Below are 22,937 nucleotides of genomic sequence, written 5' to 3'. Positions count from 1 at the left end.
AAGGTATAAAGGGTTCAAGTACAGGACGGAGCCCTTCTCACCTAACTCCTGGGGGCTGGAGTGGGTTCTTGGTAATGGGGGAGGTCCTACAAAGTGGGTACCTAGGCGTAATAGCACTTTGCAAAGGGAACTGGCGAGTGCTCTGCGGGCAGGGTCAGGGGTGGGCTTCAGACAGCAGCGGGGCCTTGAGTTTTATCACCAGGAGACAATGTTGCCTCCCCTTCTTTCCTCTCTCCCCTTTTCCCTCCCTCTGGTGCCCACTTTGTATGGGGTAGGGGGGCAAGATGGAAGAAAAGGGAAAAGCTGTGGTTGTTGTCACGATCCCGCTCCATTTATTTGCGGTATGGATTCTGAAAGTGGCTTAAGATCTGCTGTTCCCACAGTGGGCCAGCAGCCTTCCCTGGGTAGGGCTCTTGGCTTCTTATTTAAGTGATTTCTTTCCCTCTATCCGGCAGCTGGAAAAATGTTAAAAATGCAGTTGAACTTGTTCTAAAATGTACCTGTCTTATTGAGCGGAGGCTGGAAATCTTATTTACATAAGCGATAAGTCAGATGATTAGGGTGGAAAATCACTTAAAATATGCACTGAAGATCTTTCTAGACCTGGTTTGAAAATCTTATGCTCTGGGAAAAATGAGAGTCCCTCTCACTGACTTGCGATAAGGGAAAAAGAAAAGCAATTGTGTGCAAAACGGATTTCATCAGGAAAGAAAGTGAAAGGGAGGGAATCTTAGGAACAAATGAAAGTGGGAGGGGGAAGCAAGTGAAGCAAACCCCCAGGCAGCGGGGTGGAGGGGTCTCTAGATGCAGCGATAAGAGGCTGGCTGGTTTCTTATTGCCTTAATTGCTTCCTGCCTGTGTGGGTGCTCTGTAAAGAGTAAGAGCCAAGAGATCAGAGGGAAGAGGGAATTGTTCTAGAATGGCAAGGGTGGGCACCCAGAGACGGAACATGGAATCTGTGCAAGTGGTCGCCATAGCTGAGTGGACTTCAGGGTGGCCCCAGGCAGAAATCTGGCCAACCGCCTCCTGCCTGAGGCTTCCCAGATGAGCCGAGACAGAACCCTACAATGCCAACTTGCTATGTGAAGCTGCTTCCTAAACTGGGAAAACATGACCCGTTAAGCTTCAGGTTAGGGATACAAAACACGGAAACAGCTTTTTACCTAACATGTAATAAAACAGCTTAAAGTCTTAAAAACTTGAGCGGCAGAGGTTGCTCATCCACTGGTTCAGTGCCCTAATGCTGCCCACCAAGGCTGAACCAGGCCAAAACCAAGAGCCCCAAACTCCAGCTATGTGGGTGGCAGGAACTCAAATACTGGAGCCACTGCCTGCCGCCTCCCACAGTGCACGTTAGCAGGCAGCTGGAGGGGGAGTAGGACTGGAATCTGAATCCAGGCACCCCAGTAGGGGATGTGGTACTGCTGTGCCCACCACTCCTTGCATAACTTTTAAATGCATCTTCAGCATAACCTTTTACTCTTACCACTGCTTCACACACACGCCAGTGAGCAACCACCTGGGCTGGTTCACTTCATTACCACCACAGGCCACGGTGGTGCAGCCTCTGGCAAACTCGCATCGGGTGAGGCAATGTAAGCAGTTAAGAGCCACCATCTCGGCTGTAGCACAGCCACGCCAGGTGCCCTTTGCCGGGGCTACAAAGCCTCTCAGAAAAGCCTTTATTCATAGCAGCGGTGACTTGGTCTCCTGTGTACCAAGTACTGGCTGAGTCATGTCGTTTAGATGGAACCCCCAACCCTGGGCTGTGGGGGGACGCCCGAGCGAGGTGTAGTGACCCCGTGCCATGGAGAGTGCTGTAGTGTTGTGTAGCATCCGGGTTCAGGAGGTGGGGTAACGGTGTGGTCGGGCTTGACACAAGGTGGGGGTCACAGGGAGGGGGCTGGAAGGGACTTTGAGGCTGACTCAACCTTCCAGGCTCATTCCCTCGAACACATGGTATTTAAAGAGCACGAGTTTTCAGTCCATTCTGGGACCAAGGTTGGCAATGGTCTGAGAGGAGCCCACACCTGCAGGGTGAGATCAGACCTAATAGGGCCTGGCTGATTAGATGGTTCTGAGGACCAGCTGGGGTAACCTGCAGTGGAGCCCACAGCAGAGGAAGCAGCTAACTTACACTCGCAGCAGGAATGGAGCTGGCGACTGTCCTCTTGCTTCAGGCCTCCATCTTTGCCACCTGGTGTCAGAAATGCCTTGTGTGTCTGCTAGCCTTGGTGCTGCCACCTTCTGGTGTGCCCCAGGCCTCGCCGCCTTCCTGTTTCAACCCTTTGCCAACCTGCCAGGATGCTGATAGCAGTGTCTTGTCACATACCCCTCATCTACTGGAATGCCCCTTTGCTTCAACTTTCTGTGAACTCCTTAAATACCAAGCATTCATGGAAAAATCCCCTCTCCCTACCCTCCCAGGATGACACAAATGCACTCTGTACCTAAAGGACATTAGCACTTGGGGACTGTGTGATGACTAGATACAGCCCAAACAGTCCTGGAAAACCCCCTGGCTCTACCCTCCCCTGATAGCATGACCAAACATTGTACCTAATACAATGTCGCTTGCCAAGTCTGCAGCCATCAGATGTCTCCATGGCCCCTGTCTGTCTATGCACTTGGCAGGGTTTCATGGCCACCTTGGTGTTCCCAAATTTCTAGTTACATGACTGGCATTTGGTGGTGTTTACCAAAGTACACTTTAGGTTTTTTTTTTTTTTTGTTCTGACTCAGCCTAATGTGTACTTACAAATCCTTGTTTTCAGCTGGCGCCACGGCTCAATAGGCTAATCCTCCCGCCTTGCGGCGCCAGCACACCAGGTTCTAGTCCCAGTCGGGGCGCCAGATTCTGTCCCGGTTGCCCCTTTTCCAGGCCAGCTCTCTGCTGTGGCCAGGGAGTGCAGTGGAGGATGGCCCAAGTGCTTAGGCCCTGCACCCCATGGGAGACCAGGAGAAGCACCTGGCTCCTGCCATCAGATCAGCGTGGTGCCCCAGCCACGGCGGCCATTGGAGGGTGAACCAACGGCAAAAGGAAGACCTTTCTGTCTGTCTCTCTCTCTGTCCACTCTGCCTGTTTAAAAAAAAAAAAACACAACACCTTGTTTTCCTTAAGATAAATCCCTGACAATTTCTGCAGTCTGTTAGCACTGCTGGTAACTGTAAATCTTGTCTCGGGCAGTTTATCTCCATTATTGTGTAGCTCGGAATTGATCTGCTATGCATCATCATTTGAGTCTTTCCTCTCTGTCCTTGCATTGTCTGCAGTGACCTGTGCACGTCTTTAAAGCAATGTTGTCACTTCTCTCCTGGCCCTAGTCCTGTGGGTTGGCTCTGAGCCCTTAGATACCTTTGACCATTAGCTGTTGCTTACTTCTTTGAGGTCCCATGTCTCCAGTGTCATCCAGTATCCCTTGATATATTCTGGAGCCAATTCTGTGTCTGGAATACAATCTATTTCTCAGAATAACCCATGCTCATCACCTATGCTGTCATTCTAACAGCACTGGGGGATATTTATGGGCCTTTGTAAGTACTACAGTGGCTGCGGCTACATTGCTTGTTTTTCTGATCCCACTACTTAGAAGCTGGCTAATCTTCCTGGGCATGATGCTGAAAAAATTGTGCCGTTATAGAAAAGTCTTCTCTATAGATACCTCCATGGGCTCCTCCGTCCTGTCTGCTTTCTTAGGTTGTCTTCTCTTCAGACTTCTAATCTTTGAGACACATTTGAAACAAATCATTCTCATGATCTCTGTCACTGTTTGTTTGAATTGTAGAGATGTCTACTGAAACGGCGATGCCATGGGCATACAACCGCACCTCTCATATTTGAGGGCAAAGGTAGATTGGATTGTTCATTGTGTTTGACTTTCCTGTTCTTGGTGGTAAGTTATTCCACTTGAGACAGTCCATAGTTCTCCTGAATACTGGTAACTTGATACACCTTTCCTTTTAAAATTTGAATTGCTGGCTTTATACTTAACCTTCTGAGACTAGGTCCCCCTCCAACCCTGTGACTACTTAACCTTGGGTTGTAAAAGGACTTGACTTTTGAACTGCTGTGGCTTGAACAAGACTGGCTTCCAAACTGAGGCAGGTGTTTAACCCCCAAAGTCACAAGTTAGTGATATGAAGACCGTGTGCTTGGTTAGCATGGGTGTGTCCTCGGAATGCAGTTCTCAGGAGGGGATTGGTTAGGAAGCCTCTTTGCTTCCCAGTTCATGCTGTGATGGTTTCTCTGTTTTCTACCTTTAACACCCTCAGAGGCCAAGCTAATGAGGCTGCTAGAACTTAAATCTGAATGTCCAAAAGCTTGAAGCTAGATGAACATCTTCTGCGTAGACATTCCACAGGCATTTTACCAGTGGTGAAAGGCTGACGACTATAACGTGCTACAGGGGAGCGCTGTGGGGAGAGTTTGCCTTTGTTCTGTAACTGGAAAACATAAAGCCCAGGATCCACTTGGCTCAGTGCTGAGGACAAATTCCCCTGCACATTTCTCCTTGCCCTCATCAGTCCATGCTTGGGGCAAAGCCTGAATCTATCGCAACAGACTCCCTTGGTCCCCAGCCCTCTGCCATCTACCCTCTATCAAAGCCTTTTGTAATGAACATGCCCCTGCATCATCAATTCTTTGCTTCCTCTTCCCCCTTGACTTTCTAGCACTAAGCCCTTCCCAGCAGCCCAGCAATAGCCGCTGTGCATTTCCTTGTGCTTCAGGAAATTCCGGGATGAGCTGCCGGGGCACTGGCTGCTTCTGGTTCCCCACGGCTGCCTCAGACAGCAACCCTTCCCCATCTGTAAAAAAGATGGAGAGGGCCGGCGCCGCGGCTCACTAGGCTAATCCTCCACCTTGTGGCGCTGGCACACCGGGTTCTAGTCCCAGTCGGGGTGCCGGATTCTGTCCCGGTTGCCCCTCTTCCAGGCCAGCTCTCTGCTGTGGCCAGGGAGTGCAGTGGAGGATGGCCCAAGTCCTTGGGCCCTGCACCCCATGGGAGACCAGGAGAAGCACCTGGCTCCTGCCATCGGATCAGCATGGTGCGCTGGCCTTGGCGGCCAATGGAGGGTGAACCAACGGCAAAGGAAGACCTTTCTCTGTTTCTCTCACTGTCCACTCTGCCTGTCAATAAAAAATGGAGAAACTGCAAATCTTGTGAGGCTCAGGGCATCACATGCTCACCACTGTCTTGTCATTGCTATTTCTGCCCTCCTGACTATAAAATGCAATGGACTGGAACAGAACTGATGGCCTGTCTCACCCCCCCCCCCCAGGCTTCTCATGTGTAGGGGACCTTCATACCAATTAGTTATCTGCCCAACTTTGACCTTCTTACTCATGTATTCCTCTACTCCAGCTCAGCACTCAGTCACTAGCAAGCTTGTTGTAAACCATAACCATAAATTCCACCAAGGTAACTATTAAAGCAGTGATATTGGAACACAAATTTCCTATCTTGTAACTGTTTCAACCATGGTGGATCTTCAATGCTGAGTCTTCCATCTATTTCCATGTCTAGTTTTTCCTCCATCAGCCTCTGTCCACTTCCTCCTTCAACTTGCGCCTAATGATCCATTTTTGCAATTCTTGATGCCCAGTGTCACCTTGCCACTTTGGGTTTGTTTTCCCTAATGGGTCTAAAAATCCCATGTAAAAATACAACTACCTTCTCTGCACCTATGTAGTGTGTGCTTTTGGAGAAAGTCATGTGGCAGGAGAGGCCCTGCATTAAGGTTCTTGATAGCCAAGCTCTAACACTGCCTGGCAGTCCTAGGGTTCTTCAGTCAACTATGCACTCTGCACAACAATGGCTCTTCAGTTTCCATAGACCAGAGTTCTCTTCTGGTCACAAACAATAGGCTAATGTGCTTTTCTCTTACCAAAGAAGACCTTGCCATTGGATGAACTTCTACCACCTTCTGAAACACATATAGAACGACCAACCTTCAGCTCTGCCCACTGAATCTTCCCTTCCTCCTGACACAACAGGATACCACCCCCATTGAACTTCTGAACTCTACCACTTCATTTTCTCTAGAATATTTCCTGCATGATCATTGGATTCTAAATATGTTTAACTTTTAAAGAAACCATAAATCCTAAACAAGCAGAATCCACTTGAGGAACACTGAAGTTAGTCTAATACTAAAACAAAATGCCAGATATTCTGCAACTTCAACAGGGCGTTGACTATCACTCTGGTGGCTGGTCCGTCCAAGATCAAGGTGCTGGCAGGTCCAGTGTTTGGAGAAGATCTGATCTCTGCTTCGAAGTTGCTTCCCTGAATGCTGTTTCCCTGTTGGAGGGGCAATGCTGTGTCCTCACATGGTGGAAGGGATTGAAGGTACAGACTCAGTCCCTCAAACCAAGCCATGAGGGGTTTTCCTTGGTGACTTCATCACCTGCTAGTGGTCCCGCTTAACATTATGACCGCAGACATTCAACACGGACTTTGAGTCAGGGAGACAAACATTCAACCCAGAGCTAGACCAGTGTTAATCAAATGCCACCTTGGTCAAGTTCAACCTTGGCTACTCCATGAGTTTGTGACTTCAAATTTTTTAAACTGCTGTAGTTCACGTATATAAATACAGGTGGTGGAAATAGTTGTAAGAATAGTTGATTGCACACAATGACTAGAGAAGTATTTATAGCAAGATCTATCAATTTGCTTTTATTGCTAATTTCATAACTGGGTCATGATTAAAGTTTTCTGTCTAGAAGTTTCTAATTACCTTTTTCCATAATGGTCAGTCTGGACCATTTTCTCTTCAGAGAAATGTTTGCCTGATCCTTATCCTGATATTCTGGAACTGCTTTTTTGGTTTGGCTAAATTTTCTGCGTCATGTGACCCATGCTTCTTTGCTTCCCCCCAACACCTCCATCTGTGTGTGTAGGCTTATATAAACTTATTTAAATTTCCAAAGTACAGCTTTTGGATTACAGTGGCTCCCCCACCCATAACTTCCCTCCCACCCACAACCCTCCCATCTCCTGCTCCCTCTCCCATTCCATTAACATCAAGATTCATTTTCAATTACCTTTATATACAGAAGATCAACTTAGTATATATTAAGTAAAGATTTCAACAGTTTGCACCCACACAGAAACACAAAGTAAAGTACTGTTTGTGTAGTGATTATACCATTAATTCACATAGTACAACACATTAAGGACAGATCCTACATGGGGAATAAGTGCACAGTGACTCCTCCTGTTGTTGACTTAAACTGACACTCTTGTTTATGGCGTCAGTAATCTCCCTAGGCTCTAGTCATGAGTTGCCAAGGCTATGGAAGCCTTTTGAATTCGCCGACTCTGAACTTTTTTAGACAAGCTCATAGTCAAAGTGGAAGTTCTCTTCCTTTCAGAGAAAGGCACCTCCTTCTTTGGCCTGTTCTTTCTACTGGGATCTCGCTTGCAGAGATCTTTCATTTAGGTTCCCCCACCACCACCCAGAGTCTTGCCTTTCCATGCCTATAATACTCTCATGGGCTCTTCAGCCAGATCCCAATGCCTTGAGGGCTGATTCTGAGGCCAGAGTGCTGTTTAGGACATCTGCCATTCTATGAGTCTGCTGTGTATCCCTCTTCCCATGTTGGATTGTTCTCTCCCTTTTTTATTCTATCCGTTATTAGCAGACATTAGTCTTGTTTATGTGATCCCTTTGACACTTAATCCTAACATTATGATCAATTGTGAACCGAAACTGATCACTTTGGCTAGTGAGATGGCATTGGTACATGCCACCTTGATGGGATTGTATTGGAATCCCCTGGCACATTTCAAACATGTAGGCTTATTTGCAAGAAGTTTTGAGAAGGGTGTGTAGGAAGTAAAACTTTATGGATGTTGAATACTTGAAGGTATTTAGTGTACTTGTACAAAACTTGTCTAAAGTCCTCTTTCAGAAGTGTTGGGTTTGTATCTGAAAGGCAGTTAGAGGAAGAGCCAAAGCCCTTCCATCTGCTGGTTCATTCCCCAAATGGTTGCAATGGCCAGGGCTGGGCCAGACTGAAGCCAGTGGCAGCTTCTGGGCCTCCCACATGGGTGCAGGGGCCCAAGCACTGAGGTCATTCTCTGCTTTCTCAGGTGCATGAGCTGGATTGGAAGTGGAACAGCTGGAACTCTAACCAGTGCCCTTGTGGGATGCCGGCATTGCAGGCAGTGGCCTTGCCCACTACATCACAATGGCAGACCCCATTCGGAATTTCAAAGGCACCTCTCTATTTGTTCCTATTGCCCATGTTTATCTAATGTGTTGCATTCTTGGTCCACATGCTACCACTTTCACCACCTACAAAAGCATCAAATCCTTCGATGTTATAAAGATGGAGGCACAAGTGTTTTCTTTATGCTTTTGGTTTGTAGGGTTGTGACACTTCCTAGGTGTGCAGAATTTTTGATCTTTATAATCTTGGTACATGAGTCTATGAAGTCTAACACTTATAAAAAAAGTCTTATCTCCTATTCCACCTATCTTATTTTGCTCCATGTTTCTTCCACATCTCAAATTTACTTATCCTCTATTGATGTATTTTACTTCCTCACAATTCTTCACCCAACTGCATTTTTGTTACACTACCCCTATAAAAATTTCTCAAATCTTTTCAATGATGTTGTTACTTTTTTTTTTTATTTACTTGAAAGGCAGGTCTTCATCCACTGGTTCATTCCCCAAATGGCAGCAATGGCCAAGCTGGACCAATCCGAAACCAGGAGCTGCTTCTGGATCTCCTATGTGAGTGCAGGGACCCAAGGACTTGGGCCATCTTCTGCTTTCCCAGGCCATAGCAGAGAGCTGGATCGGAAGAGGAGCAGCCAGGACTCAAACCAGTGCCTATATGTGATGGCTGCCACTGTAGGCTGTAGCTTTACCTGTTATATCACAGTGCTGGCCCTTGTCTTATTTTGGAAACTAATTCTCTAAGTTGCCTATTCTTTGGCTTGGTCTTTGTTTTCCGTGGTATTGCTTTTTCTTATACTCATGAAATTCATTCTTGCAGTCTCTTTGTACCTGCCATCTCACTCCTCAAATGACCATATACAGCTAGAGGGCAGAAGGGTAGTAACTAGGAACTCGAACCAGGTCTCCCAGGTGGTGGCAGGAACCCAACATCACCACTGCCTCCCAGGGTCTGCCCTGGGAAGCTGGAGTCTGCAGCTGAGCTGAGGAATCGCACGCAGGTGCTCTGAAGTGGGACCTGCCCTCTTCACCGAGAGGCTAGATGCCTGCTCCTTGTCAGGCTGAAAGGCCAGGGAGCTGGTGGGAACTACTTCTACACTGGAAGTCCACCTGCACCACTCCCACCCCTCCTGTTGTGCACTGACTGGGAGCCTTCAAGGTGGGCACTGCCTGCGCTTTTCTGGCTTCTCTTAGGGGCAGAGCTAGAACTTTCACTGAGCTACCAGCATTGCTGTGGTGCTTACTGGAAATCTCTGGCTAATTCCGTACTAATGATTCTTGGTTAAAATACTCCTGTAGTTGTCCTGTTCTCTTGATCTGATACCTGCCACTTCCCTACTATGCCACAGTCTCTTAGGGCAGGTGCACACACTGTCCCCGCTTGCCCTGGGGCCCCTGCAGAGTGCTCTAGGCCATGTTCTAGGATTTGTTTCATATGACCCTGGGCTTCAGTTTGTTTCCTGTCTTCCTGTAACTCATCTATTGATCACTTCCCCTCTTTTTGCAGCCATGGTTTCTTTTCATGCCTCTGGACTTCAAAAGCACATAATCTCTGCTCTTACTTCTGTTCATTTGAATATGAAGTTTGCATAGCTGGTTAAACTCATGAACGAAGAATTAAGCACAAAGGCTGGAACTTTTTTGTCATTTCATTAGCTTTTCCCGACTCCAAGTATCACTTCATAAGTGAAGCACTTGAGGTTGAAAGGCTCATTGACTTGCCTGAGGTAGCACAGCTCAAGGGGTGGAAGAATTTGAACCCTGCTCTTCCAATTCTAAGCTGTGTGCTTTAATTATGCTACTGCTGAAAACTAGCCATCATGGACTTTAGGAAGGTTAGACATAAGAGATGGGAGTTCAGTCATTTGTGTGATACACTGTCAGGGATCTTTTTCTTTAACATGGGTGAATGACTGTGCTTGTTCTTGGAAACTGACATAAATAGACTGAGTTGACAGCCAGAGGAGAGCAGTACATGAGCGTAATCACTTGAGGACAGAACTAGGATCCAAAGGGGTTCATTAACAGGTATTAGAAAAACCTGACTTCATAAGGACTGCATTTAGCAAATAAAAGGGGACACAGTGGTAAATGTTGACTTGATAGACCATGCAATCTTTAGGAATCAAATCCAAACTGAACTGAGATTCCCATGTCTTCTATCAACACTGCATAGGGAAGCGTACTAGTTTGCAGTTGAGCCTTAAGGTCAGTTGTACAGCATTTGCGTGAGACTGTTGAGGTCAGCTGCAACATGAGCGTCAGTATTGCAGCATGGAAACAGATGTGAGACTACAACGAACACAAACAGCCCCTAAGGAAATGCCTGTCAAAATAGGGAATGTTTGTTCTGAATACTTGGGCTGTTTGTTTAAAATGCAGCTTTCTGGGTCGTTAGAAATCTGAGTGTCTTAGGGAATCGTGTTGAAGTCTACTCTTAACAAGTTCCCCAAGTAATGCTCATACTCAGTTTGAGTTGCTGAGAAGGGAAAAGGTGGTCCCGTGGGTTATATGACATTCAGCCACACCCACCAGGCTGACTTCCAGGGGTGTCACTCACACAAACCCTGATAACGAGGCGTTTCTATGATGTCTGCAGAAGGAGCTAGTGTTTGGGGTTTGTGGTCCCCTCCGCCCAGGGAATTGTCGAAGACCTGGAAGCATGACTGCAGAAGGTTTGTATCTTCTCCATTGTGTGTGCCCAGATAAACTCGTGACCAATGGACACAAATCATGAGCAAAGTTGGATTTAATACAAGGATGCATTGTCTAACCATGATACAACCAGACATAGAAGGACCCTCCTTTGGTGACAGGGACTTTTTGCATCATTGGGACACCCTGAAAATAGAAGTTCCTGAGTCTCGCGTCCGTACATTTCAGCTTACATGCTGAGAAACCAGCAAGCTCTCACACGATCGGTGAAAATACAGCGCTGGATTTAAACACATGAAACACCCAGGCCTCTGGGTTTGACCAGTGCAGCAGACGCAGGTAGCACAGAGCTGCCTGCACTTGACCTCTGTGCTAGGCTTTGCTTTGGATGTAAAGGGCTGATTGAGGCCGGTGGGTCCAGGAGACAAAACAGGCACTCTGCCCTTCCCACGTGACGTCTTTGAAAGGTCTGTCAAGTCCACGTGGGTGGGAGGTGGGCCATGGGACACCTGGAAACACGAAGATTGTGTTCCTCTTAGGTATCAGAGGACCCTCACTGAGCGCTCGAAAGTGTTCATTCTCTGATAACTAAACACGAATAATCTGAAAGGCAATATCACATTGTCTCTGAAAACACGAAGTCTCAATTTTACTCACTCGAAATACTTGAAAGTGCTGGCTCTGTCCTCCAGTACAAACCAACAGGTCATGCAACAACTCCATGGGGGAAAGTGCTAGGTGCTGAGAGGGAAGGGAAAACACCTTGGAGCTAAGCCCTTGCAGCTCGGGTGGTTTTCAGTGGAAGCTGCAGCTACTTCGGAACTCATCCCATCCACCCCCCTTCATAATACAACGAGTCTTAAGAAGCAAGCCCACTCACTACTCAAACTACCGAGGTCTTACTCACCAAGGAGAAGTTGATGGACTGGTGGTGTGCGAGTTACATAAGCCTGGGTGACTGCCTCCTGTGCCACGTGGTCCCTCCATCCTCCTCGAAGTTAAGATTTTTCTCAACCTGCTTTGCTCAGCAGTAAGATGAAATTAGGGGAGTGAGCAGAGGGGGCGTTTAAAGGTCAGGAGCCAGCAGGTACCGAGGATGGAGGTGGTGGGGGAGGCAGGTGCTCAGCTCCTGAGCCCCGACGGAAGCCTTTCTACTGTACGGATTCTACTAAAAGGCTTGGAGCACCCCAAGGGGCCAGGCTGTAGCTGCGGCTTTATCTGGGGGCCAGGGCTTTCCTTCTCGCCTCCTCGTACCTGAGGTGCCTTGGAGCTGGCAGCTGAAGCCTGAGACGGGAGCCTGGGGAGGGCAAGGGGCGCCCCGCGCCGTGGGGAGGGCCTGGGGCTTGCTGCAGCTGGGTGGGAGCGGACCCACCTTACAGAGCTGAGGAGAAGGAAGCGGATTCCTGTTCAAGGCCTGATTAAGCACAAAACGGAGAAGGGAGCCAGGGCTGGGCTTTTCCAGGACTGCACCCGACGTGCAGAGCGCTGGTGGGGGGAGGGGCCGCGGGCCTCCCAGGCACCTTGCTGCTGGAATCTGCGTCTCAGTCCAGAAACTGCTGCCTGCTAAGAGCGTAATAGGGTTTACCTTCGTGTGAACAGTTTTGCTGGTTACATACTGCCCTCTGCTGGCCGCTTCAGGTCTCACTGGTGGGGACGTTGGAGAACGAGGTTGTATGGGTTTAAAAAGTAAACCAGGTTCTCTTCCTCACCCCCCCCCCCCCCCCCCCTGTTCAGGACAAGCCTCACATCTTCGGAGTTACCAAGCTTAAACCCGAGGACGTGAAGTCTCCTAGCAATCATGCACTTCTGAGATACCGTAGCAATCTGAAGTACAACTGGAGTTTCTGACTTCTGCTTTAATCTGTTTTATAAACGGCTCTTAAGAGACTAGCGATTATCTGGCTCGCTGATGTTGACTAAAGACGGTATCCTAGGACTTCCCAAATGGTAGGCTTTATCAGCGAGGCTTGATAGGAAAATCGCAATCCAAAACACATCTTACGGGGGGAGATCTGCACAAGATGGGACAGACTTGGTACATAAACTTAAGACGGTGGGCTACATATATTAATAGGAGTTAAGTGTTAAACAACAGAAGGCATGTACTGGGAACAGGCACCCGATGACCTCACGCTTTCTCCTAACTTAAGTGTTCAGAGCCTGCAGACTAGAGCAGCGCTCAACTGTCAAAGGGACTGTGCTTGGTGACAGTGTTGCAAAGCATGGGTTAGACTAAATCGTCTCCAAACCCTCAGCCCGTGGCTTCCTCTGGAGAACACGGCTCTGCTTTTATTGGTAATGAGGGGAAAGAATCTGGTGTCCCAGACACTTTATAGAGGGAAAACCAGCTTTGGTGTGTTCTAATTAGTGACTTTTAGTATTTGAAAAGCCCCAAGCTTTCAAACATCTTCATAAAGGGTATAGTGACGCTGGCGTGGAAACCAGCGGGTTCCTGTTTGGGAAGTCTGCCGGCGCCTTGCTCATGTCCTGCGTTGAGGATCCTGGGGTTCGGGGAACCCTCCTGTGGCTCGTCCATCCCCGAGTTCTCACCAGCTGGTGCACATGTCTGCCCTGGGTTCCGGCTGGGCGCACCCCTTCAGTGTCCTGGAGTCTCGGCGCTTCCCGGATGAGCAGTCCAGCGGCTTTCTGTGCATGTTTCAATAAGTCTTTGGTCACGCCGTGGAGGGGGCGATGCGTCGCGAGCCGGGGGCCAGCAGGGCGTGGGAAGCGCATGGAGGCGGCTCTGGACTTTGCACCGTGTGGGTGTCAACCAGGGCTCCTTGTCAGCCTAGGACTTCCTGGGCACTCCATTACCCAGTCTTAATCCGAGTCTGCAAAGGGGAGCCCCGGGGCAGACGCGAAATTAACTTCTTTCCCTGTCCTAACCTTTTGGGTTTAATTTATTCACTTGTCAATCCCGTGAGTGCCTCCGAGATCCAGTTATTGATTTCCGCGGCCAATGCTATTTTTCCTGTTTGTTATAATATATTGTCCCATTGTTGCCGGCCGTTTGCACTCGGCTAAATTTCCCACAGAGTGGACAGGAAACGGTTCTGCGGCCTCAGACTTCCTGGGATTGATTTGGGGAGGCCAGGAGCCCCCGCCCACTTCTGGGCTTTCTGTGCGGGCGCCGCCGCCAGGGCCGCGTCGCCGCCCGCCCGCACCGCGTTTCCTTCCAGGCACCCAGGGCCGCCCCCGTCGCAGCCTGCCAGGCCTGGGAAACGCAGCCCTTATCGGCGCCCAGGGTTATGTCACTGCTTTTTGCATATGCTGTTTATTGTCCTTGGGGCCCGCTCCATGGGAATGTTCTTACGGGTGACAATGGGGAGCTGGCGATGGAGTCCCACGGCCCTGCCGTGCGCGCGGGGCCTCCCAGCCGCCTTGTAATGAGAAAACAACACGGGGACAGGACTCCACGGCATTGCTTAGTAACCAAAAGTTTCTCCGCAGGGTCCCGCACCCTAACTGGAGGCCCCATAAGACAGCAAGACAAGGTGCGCTTGGGACGCACCAGGAATCAAAGGGTGCAGGGTAGGTCTCTGTTACTATTCTGAGTTTTTGCTAAATACCCTTAAGCTGTTCAGGCAAACATCAGCATATACCCCTGGTGAGCTGGGATTTAAGAAACGCCTGTCCTACATACACTGTACTCAGTCTGAAATAATCTTAAACTCCACAAATTGTCCCAGGCAACACACATGGGTGTTTATAAAAATAGGCCAACACAATTATTTGCCTCCTCATGTACTGTCAAAATTATTGTAAAGTCGCTTTCTTCAGACCACTTCTACACAATGGAGGAGATAATATTAAAAATTGGGCACCATCCTTTGAAAGTGATTATTAATTTACACTTGGAGATGGTGTTCCCCCAAGGAGCTCGTGATCAATTAGAAAACCTCCCACGCTAGGTCTGACAGATGAAGCCAGTTCACAACCACAGCTACAATCCCATAGAGGCACCAGCTTGTGAGACACTGGGGGCTTATTGGTTCTTCCTGTCCTTTGTTCCCTTCTCGCCTCTTCCTTCTTACTGAATGTGGAAGATTTCAGATGTCACAGGCGAAAAGATGCCAGTTTTCTGGTGACCGTATCAACGGATCTTGATACTGTCAACTGGAAGGAATCCACAGGAAACTCGCTTCTGTTCGAGTTACAACTAGACTGTGTGAACTACTGCACCTGTGGAAAGTGATCAACTTACGGATCTAATGAGTGAACTCAAGACTCTGATCAGATCTAAACCAAATCTTGTTCATATGTTACAATAGGTGGTCCTCATCTGTTAAACTGCTTCAAGTTCGCCCTGAAATGGCCAAATCACAAATACTTAAGTGTAAGTTCTAGGGGCCGGTGCTGTGGTACAGCGGGTTAATGCCCTGACCTGAACCGCCAGCATCCCATTTGGGAGCCGGTTCTAATCCAGGCTGCTCCACTTCCAATCCAGCGCTCTGCTATGGCCTGGGAAAGTAGTAGATGGCCCAAGTGCTTGGGCCCCTGCACCTGTGTGGGAGACCCGGAAGAAGCTCCTGGCTTCGGATCGGCGTAGCTCCAGCCGTTGCGGCCAATTGGAGTGAACCAGCGGTTGGAAGACTCTGTAACTCTGACTTTCAAGTAAATCTTTAAAAGTTCTAAACCCTGCACTTTCTGCTTTGAAGTAAGTGAAGTTAGTCATGGGTCTTGCTACATGATTGAACTCCTTGAAAGAAGTTGCTGGGGTGGAAGGCAAACTTCTTGCCTTTCAAACTGTTCAGTTGGACCATTCTACTTTGGGTAAGGAGAACTTTCCATGTGAACACATGAAGAATCAGTGGATGGGCAGACAGTTGACAAGAGTTGGGACTATCCAAGGTAGGTTCTGCTTCAGGGTGACCTAGTACATGGGTTTAATCTCTTCCATAAAGTGACTTGTTGCTGTAATTTGTAAACTTGACCAAATCAGTAGTAGAGGCAGGAAAGCCTGTAGAAGTGAGTTACTATGCTAATAATGCATCTCAATATTTTAAGTGGATATTCCCACTGTCATTTCTTACTCTTTCAGACCATCATTTTAATCTCTTATAAGCTTTGACCATCAGACTATAAGAATGGGATCCAAGGTTTTTGTCCAGGATCTTCCTTACATAGCAATTGGAAGATCCCCAACATAAGCCTATAAAAATGTTGACTGATACTTAAGAAAAGGGTCACTGTTCTCCTGAGGGCACCTGATAGAGATCCTGGGTGGCTCTCCTGGCTCTGACGTTAGAATTGGATTCCTCCAGGAAGTCCACTCGCATCTATTCACAATCTTTGAGGAACAGAAGTGACACCAAATGCTAACCCTAGGAATATGCTAAATGTCCTGGTTTGGGTGACTGGCAACTTGTGCCAATATCTAAGGATGGGAAAATACTCAGGCACCAGTTTGATGGAGAAAGACTTGGTTAAAGGTCCTGAGGCTGTGCTGTGTTTGGTGATGAGCCTGAGGCATGTGCAGGTACCTGTGGGTCTCGGGGTAAAGTTCATGGGAAATGTGTGCGTTGACCAACTATGCATGGATTGCAAAATCCATTTGCACCAAGGTAAGTATGTTCTGAATCGCAGGAATGTTTTGAAGTCTTATAGGTCCAGGAAAGTCGGTCACCCTGGGAGAAGACTAGGGACAGTTGAGTGGTCTACAGAGGTCCTCAAACCTGCGGAGTATCTGTGATGGCTGAGAGTTGAAAAAGACCACAGGCTAATGGGAAAAACCAGGGAACCCCAGTGTTAAGAGTGGGAAGAAGAGCACCTCAAAATGTGATGGCAAAAAAGACATAGAGGATTACATGAAAACATAGAGAAATCTGTCAGACCTAATGGACACATCTTGACCCGAGAAGCCACCACTCATAAAGCAAAGTCTCCTATCTGAAAGTTTCTGCAGGAGTTGATAAGCTACTTCTGAGGGAACATGAGGTTTTGAGGTGATACCTGTTACATTTTCTTCCTGTAATTCTTAAAGTTTGAAAGGAAGAGACAGATCGTCCACCCTCTGATTCACTCCCAAGATGGCTGCAATGGCCAGGGCCGGGCCAGGTAGTGAACTGGGTACTTCATCTGGGTCCTTCATATAGGTGCAGGGCCCCAAGCACTCGGGCCATCTTCTGCTTCCCCAGGCCGCTAGCAGGAAGCTGGATCAAAAGTGGAGCAGCTGGTGCCCCAACTTCCTTATATGGGATGACAGTCGCAGGCAATGGCTTAACCTGTGCCACACTGCCAAACGGTTACATTTTCCGTAGAAATCCTAGTGACTTGCACAGGAAGGAGGAGCTATGCATAGAATGTTCACTTTTTCCTATTCTGGGCCTTGGGAGACTCATGCATGCTTCTTCACAGTACCTCTGCTAAATACAGAGACCCAGCTCCCTTGCAGCCACACAAGCCATGAGGAAGGTGGTGGTATGTGTCCTTGTGGTTCGAGGCAGGTCATGTCATGGGGAAGAGCTGGTGCAGACTGACTGGATCTCTTAAGTGGCTTTTTCCTCTGTGGACCAGGACATAAGTCCAGGACCAGGACAATGCCAGCAACGGGGAGAGAACTGTTTTATCTGGAGCTGGAAATGGGTGGGATTTGTTAAGGCTCTTTGCTTCAGAGCTTTAAGATCCCCTTGTCACTGCTGGAGGAGACTAATGAGTACTTGGAGGAAGGACTCAAAGTAGCACTCTAAAATGTGATGGAGCCTAGGAAGATGTGGACAGAAACGCATAGTCTCTGAAGAAGGTATCTTGGGAACCTTTTGCCAGAATCACGTCTGGGGAGTCCTGGAGGCAAAAAGCAGTAAAATGCATGAGGATGGGGGGTGACTGTCACTTCTGTGCTCTGAGGTAGATTGGCTCAGAGAATGAAAGCCCAAAATGGAGGCAATAGAAAGGGAATACAGAGTGCTTATTTCAGGAGATATTTGAGGATGTTTACAAGTGGAGAACTAAACTATGTAGTCCATTCGGGCTGCTGTAGCAAGTACCATAGGTAGGGTGGCTTAGAAACTTCTCAAGGCTGGAAGGCTCTGTTTCTGGTAACAATACCCTTCCAGGATCATGAATGGCCATCACTTCCTGGTGTCCCAAGGGATGGAGGGGTGAGGGCTCTCTGGAGCATCTTCTAAAAGCCCGAATCCCATTCCTATTCCCTCATCTACAGTGGGCCCTGCCTTTCTATGCCACCACAGGGTGAGGGTTTCAACATAAGAACTTTGGGGAGGAAGTAAATGTTCGGTCCGTAGGAAGAGGTGGGAGCTGAGAGACTGGCCTTGTTTTGTGGTGCAGTGGGTTAAGGGGCTGCTGGCAAAGAGGGCATCTCATATGAACACCAGTTTGAGTCCTGGCTGCTCCATTTCCAAACTAGCTCCCTGTTAATGCACCTGAGAAAGCAGTTGGAAGATGGCTCAAGTACATGGGCCCCTGCCACCCACATGGGAGACCCGATGGAATTCCAGGCTGCTGGCTTTGGCCTGGCCTAATCTCTGCCCACGTGGCTTTTTTGGGAGTGAATCAGTGGCTGGAAGACCTCTGCCTTGCCCTATATAATTCTGCCTTTTAAATGATTTGACAGGCAGAGTGGACAGTGAGAGAGAGAAAGGTCTTTTTGCTGTTGGTTCACCCTCCAATGGCCGCCGTGGCCGGCGCACCATGCTGATCCGATGGCAGGAGCCAGGTACTTATCCCGGTCTCCCATGGGGTGCAGGGCCCAAGCACTTGGGCCATCCTCCACTGCACTCCCTGGCCACAGCAGAGAGCTGGCCTGGAAGAGGGGCAACCAGGACAGAATCCGGCACCCTGACCGGTACTAGAACCCAGTGTGCTGGCGCCGCAAGACGGAGGATTAGCCTAATGAGCCACGGCGCCGGCCTTAAATGATTTTAAAATCAAAATGGGAGCCAATGTGAGCAAAGAGGTGCCTTTTATCTTACCACATGAACTTTTAAAAACATTGATCTATTTGTAAGGCAGAGCAACAGGGAGAGAGCTTTCATCTGCTGGTTCACTCCCCATTTAGCTCAATAACCAGGTCTAGGCTGGGCCAAATCTAGGAGCTAGGAACTCTGTCTGGTCTTTGTGGATGGCAAGGGCCAAGCACTTGGGCCATCTTCTGCTTCCCTAGGTACAATAGCTGGGAGCTGGATTGGAAGTGGAGTACTCGGGACCTGAATTGGGGCTCTAATATTGGATGCCAGAGTCCAAAGTGGCAACTTAACCAGCTCCACCACACAATGCCAGCACCTACCACATGGTCTTGACATGCACCATCACCAGCCTTCCCGACTTTTCCATCCGCTGCCCAGGCCTTGCATCCAAGAGTCGAGTGTTGGAGCCACCAGTGTGTTCCCCCTGCTCCTGAAGCTACAGCTACCAAGTCCCCATTAGCTACATCAAGGAAGATCCCACAGGCTTTGAGTCTTAAGGGATCTTTGTATGTCATCTTGACTTTCCCAATAAAACTGCCCGCTAGTTTTCTCCCCTTTGGTAAAAGGTGTATGTTTTACATTTCACTTATTCCTATGGTTTAAAATTCTTCAATGATTCTCTATCAACTACATTTGGATAAAGTCCAACTCCTTACCTCGAGGTGACAAGGCTATCATGAAGTCCCTCTAGGAATCTAGTTGTCCCTTGTCTCCCAACAGGTCCAGTTAAATCTGAGACCAAACTGCAGTCAATCAAGCACATGACACAGGCCCTGGAGAGTGGGTGAACATGATCAATATTCTTTACCACTCATGAGTTCTGAGAACTTGGGCAAATTACTTAATGTCTTCTTGAGCTTTCTTATAAGGTGAGACAAACAGTACTTTATTGGGTTGTTAGGAGGACTAAACAAGGCAAAACTAAAAAGCGCTTAGATGCAGGTATAGTTCAGACAAAGTCCAAGTCTTACTGTCTTGACTAGTGCTGTTATGGTACTCATCCCATTCTTCTGCAGTAGCTGCTGTCTGTGCTCCCACGTTCTTTCAAGGTGAGGTTTTTGTTGCTTTTAGGATTTGGTGTAAATGCTGAGTCTCCTACCCGGGTCTGCCGAGTGTCTTCATGTAGTTAGCCTTATCTGCATTTGCTTCCTGCCTTCTACTTCTACATATTTCTTTACATATTCCAGGTAGCTGTTTTGAATAATCTTCCTTTTTAAAATGTCTCATCTAGTGTACTATTAAAATCTTCAATAGAGGACAATATATATTCACTTCTGTACTTAGTGCTTTATAAACACTATCAAACTTTTTTTTAATTAATTAATTTATTTTTTTTGACAGGCAGAGTGGACAGTGAGAGAGACAGAGAGAAAGGTCTTCCTTTGCCGTTGGTTCACCCTCCAATGGCCGCCGCGGCCAGCGCGCTGTGGCCGGCGCACCGCGCTGATCCGATGGCAGGAGCCAGGAGCCAGGTGCTTTTCCTGGTCTCCCATGGGGTGCAGGGCCCAAGCACCTGGGCCATCCTCCACTGCACTCCCTGGCCACAGCAGAGGGCTGGCCTGGAAGAGGGGCAACCGGGACAGAATCCGGCGCCCCAACCGGGACTAGAACCTGGTGTGCCGGCGCCACTAGGCGGAGGATTAGCCTAGTGAGCCGCGGCACCGACCCTAAACACTATCAAACTTTATACAAATCAATAGTTAATACCTGTTTCATTTAGCTTTGCTTAGGCAAAGACAGTTATATATAATAACTAAAATATAAGATGGAGTTGTAATTTTGTGACTTCTAAAGTTTTTAGAAGTCTTCCATCCACTGGTCACTCCCCAGATGGCTGCAATGGCCAGAGCTGCGCCAATCTGAAGCCAGGAGCTTCTCTGGGTCTCCCACACAGGTGCAGGGGCCCAAGCTCTTGGGCCATCTTCTGCTTTCCCAGGCCATAGAGAGCTGGATCGGAAGAGCAGCTGAGACTAGAACTGGCACCCATGTGGGATGCCAGCACTTTAGGCCAGGGCTTTAACCTGCTGCACCACAGTGCTGGCCCCTTCTAAAGTTCTTTCAATGCCATTATTCATCAACCTTCTGAAGGAACCAAAATACAATCAATCTATGTAAGGAAACATAAGCAAAGATGCTTACAGTTTAAGACTTCATGAAAGTTCTGTGAAATAGATTTCTCATCTGAAAATGGTGCAGTGACTGATCTTCTAACCCATAACATTACAACTGGAACTTTCTAATACTAAATGCCTAACTCAGTCTCTCATTCTACCCAACTTATGCTGTAGTTATCCTATAGCTATTTCTTTAGCCTCTTGGCTCACCTTTTTAACAAGCCAATCAGACTGTCAAGATATGAAAACATAACTGACTCCCATCCCTCATGCAGCGTGTTAGGCTTTCAGCCTGACAGTTCTGTATTCTTGGCGAAGATGATGGACAGCAAGTGTGGTGAGCCGGCAGGGAGTACCCTATGTACATACGCCTTTGGGGATGGATCTCGCCCTACAGTTTGTAAGGTGGCAAATAGCACTGCACTTCAAAATGAAAAGCCAAGGTGTGATTGTTCTCACTTTGGGTTAACTTCTAGCTTATTCCCAATCAGAATACTGAATGAATTGAAACTGAATCAATGTAACTAAAACTTCTAACACATAGAATTTGTTAAATGTTGGGTAGGCTAAGAGCATCTTTGGCTGTGATGGGATCCCCTTTGCAGGAGAGTTGCACACTTCACCAATTCCTTGCTGAATCTCATCAGTACCCAGAATCCTCTTGGTTCCTTTCCTACCAGAGACACAGGCAGCCTCTCCATGGTCACCAGGGCTAGCTGTCACTCATGGTCTCCACTTTTGTGGGGCTGGGCTGGCTTGGTTTACAGTTCCCTCTCTATGCCCAATGCTGACACCATGCTGTTGTGCAGACTGTAAGTCAATAGGCCCTTATGGGTTTTATTTGGTTCTTATCACTAGTGACACTTATTGCTGTTAATACTATCTTACTTGAATGTACTTTGAAAGAGACAGGTAAGGCTAATGGGAAGCCCAAAGCTGGTGCTTGCTAACCTCAGTGCTATGTGGTCAACTGGTCCACCTGTCGGACTGCTCCCAGCAGTGTCTCAACACCATCTCTTTCTCATCCTCCTTCTCCTTCCTCTTGCCAAAACACTCCTTCCAAATATGAGCCCACAGGAAACTTGGATTCAGTCAGATGGTACTCTAGCTCTGAAAACATGCCAGTGGTGTGTGATGGAGACCTAGCTCTCCAGAGGTCCAGGGAGCAGGCATGATGTCACTGCACACTTAACATATGAGTGTAACACCTGCCCAAGACTCTCGTGTTGTCTCAAGACTTTGCTGTAGAGACCTCATTCCAGCTGTGCCACCACTGGGGCTGTGGGATTTGCTTTGCTCCCAGGTGTTTCAGAACCTCACCACTGCATTTCCCCCATCCATCCTTCTCATGCATCGTTGGCAAGATTTTCTCTAAATATGAAGTTGGATTACCAATACAGTTTTCCAATATCTACTGCAATCCCCTTTTCCTTGTGATCCTAAGGTTTCCTGAAGAACTTGGAAAGCTGTGATGGGATTGAAATAAAAAAGGACTTCGAGCCGGCACCGCAGCTCACTAGGCTAATCCTCCGCCTTGTGGCACTGGCACACCAGGTTCTAGTCCCGGTTGGGGCACCTGATTCTGTCCTGGTTGCTCCTCTTCCAGGCCAGCTCTCTGCTGTGGCCCGGGAGTGCAATGGAGGATGGCCCAAGTGCTTGGGCCCTGCACCCCATGGGAGACCAGGAGAAGCACCTGGCTCCTGCCATTGGATAAGTGCGGTGCGCCGGCCGCAGTGCTCAGGCCGCAGCGGCCATTGGAGGGTGAACCAACGGCAAAGGAAGACCTTTCTCTCTGTCTCTCTCTTACTGTCCACTCTGCCTGTCAAAAAAAAAAAGGACTTCGGACTTCGAGTACAGCTGATACATGTACATGGAAAATATACAGGGTCAATTTCCACAAACAGGGTGCCATCAACTGCCTGCTACTTAGAATCTATGACATCCTTGCTCTAGTCTAGGAATCTAACGTTCTGGGTATGTCGTTTTAAGGGTTTTCCCCACTTGTCTCGGGAAGTCAATGGGATCTTTGTGCAAATGAGGCAGTGGCAGC

At 48.2% G+C, this 22,937-nt stretch overlaps 2 long non-coding RNA genes across 5 annotated transcripts in view; one reads left to right on the top strand and one right to left on the bottom strand.

The window, feature by feature from the left end:
* The window catches only part of LOC138843751 (uncharacterized), a 32,078-nt gene extending 19,739 nt beyond the window's left edge, over positions 1–12,339 (bottom strand). Inside the window, exons 1-2 of one of the 3 annotated variants that reach the window (XR_016212688.1) lie at positions 12,221–12,339; positions 11,756–11,863 (exon numbers count right to left, since the gene is read on the bottom strand). This is a non-coding gene — a long non-coding RNA (uncharacterized LOC138843751). Of the gene's footprint in view, positions 1–11,755; positions 11,867–12,102 lie in introns of all 3 variants that reach the window. The other 2 variants (XR_011378712.2, XR_016212687.1) reach the window with 2 other exon arrangements.
* A 1,959-nt stretch (positions 12,340–14,298) lies between these two features.
* The window catches only part of LOC138843750 (uncharacterized), a 147,007-nt gene continuing 138,368 nt past the window's right edge, over positions 14,299–22,937 (top strand). For both annotated transcript variants that reach the window (XR_011378710.2, XR_011378709.2), the window contains exon 1: positions 14,299–14,379. This is a non-coding gene — a long non-coding RNA (uncharacterized LOC138843750). The remainder of the gene's footprint in view (positions 14,380–22,937) is intronic.

Source organism: Oryctolagus cuniculus, chromosome 9 (genome assembly GCF_051225735.1).
Source record: "Oryctolagus cuniculus isolate XC-2025 breed Fujian yellow rabbit chromosome 9, ASM5122573v1, whole genome shotgun sequence".
NCBI lineage: Eukaryota > Metazoa > Chordata > Mammalia > Lagomorpha > Leporidae > Oryctolagus > Oryctolagus cuniculus.
The sequence above is the reverse complement of the archived record's forward strand: the minus strand, read 5'-3'. Positions and strand labels throughout refer to the sequence as shown.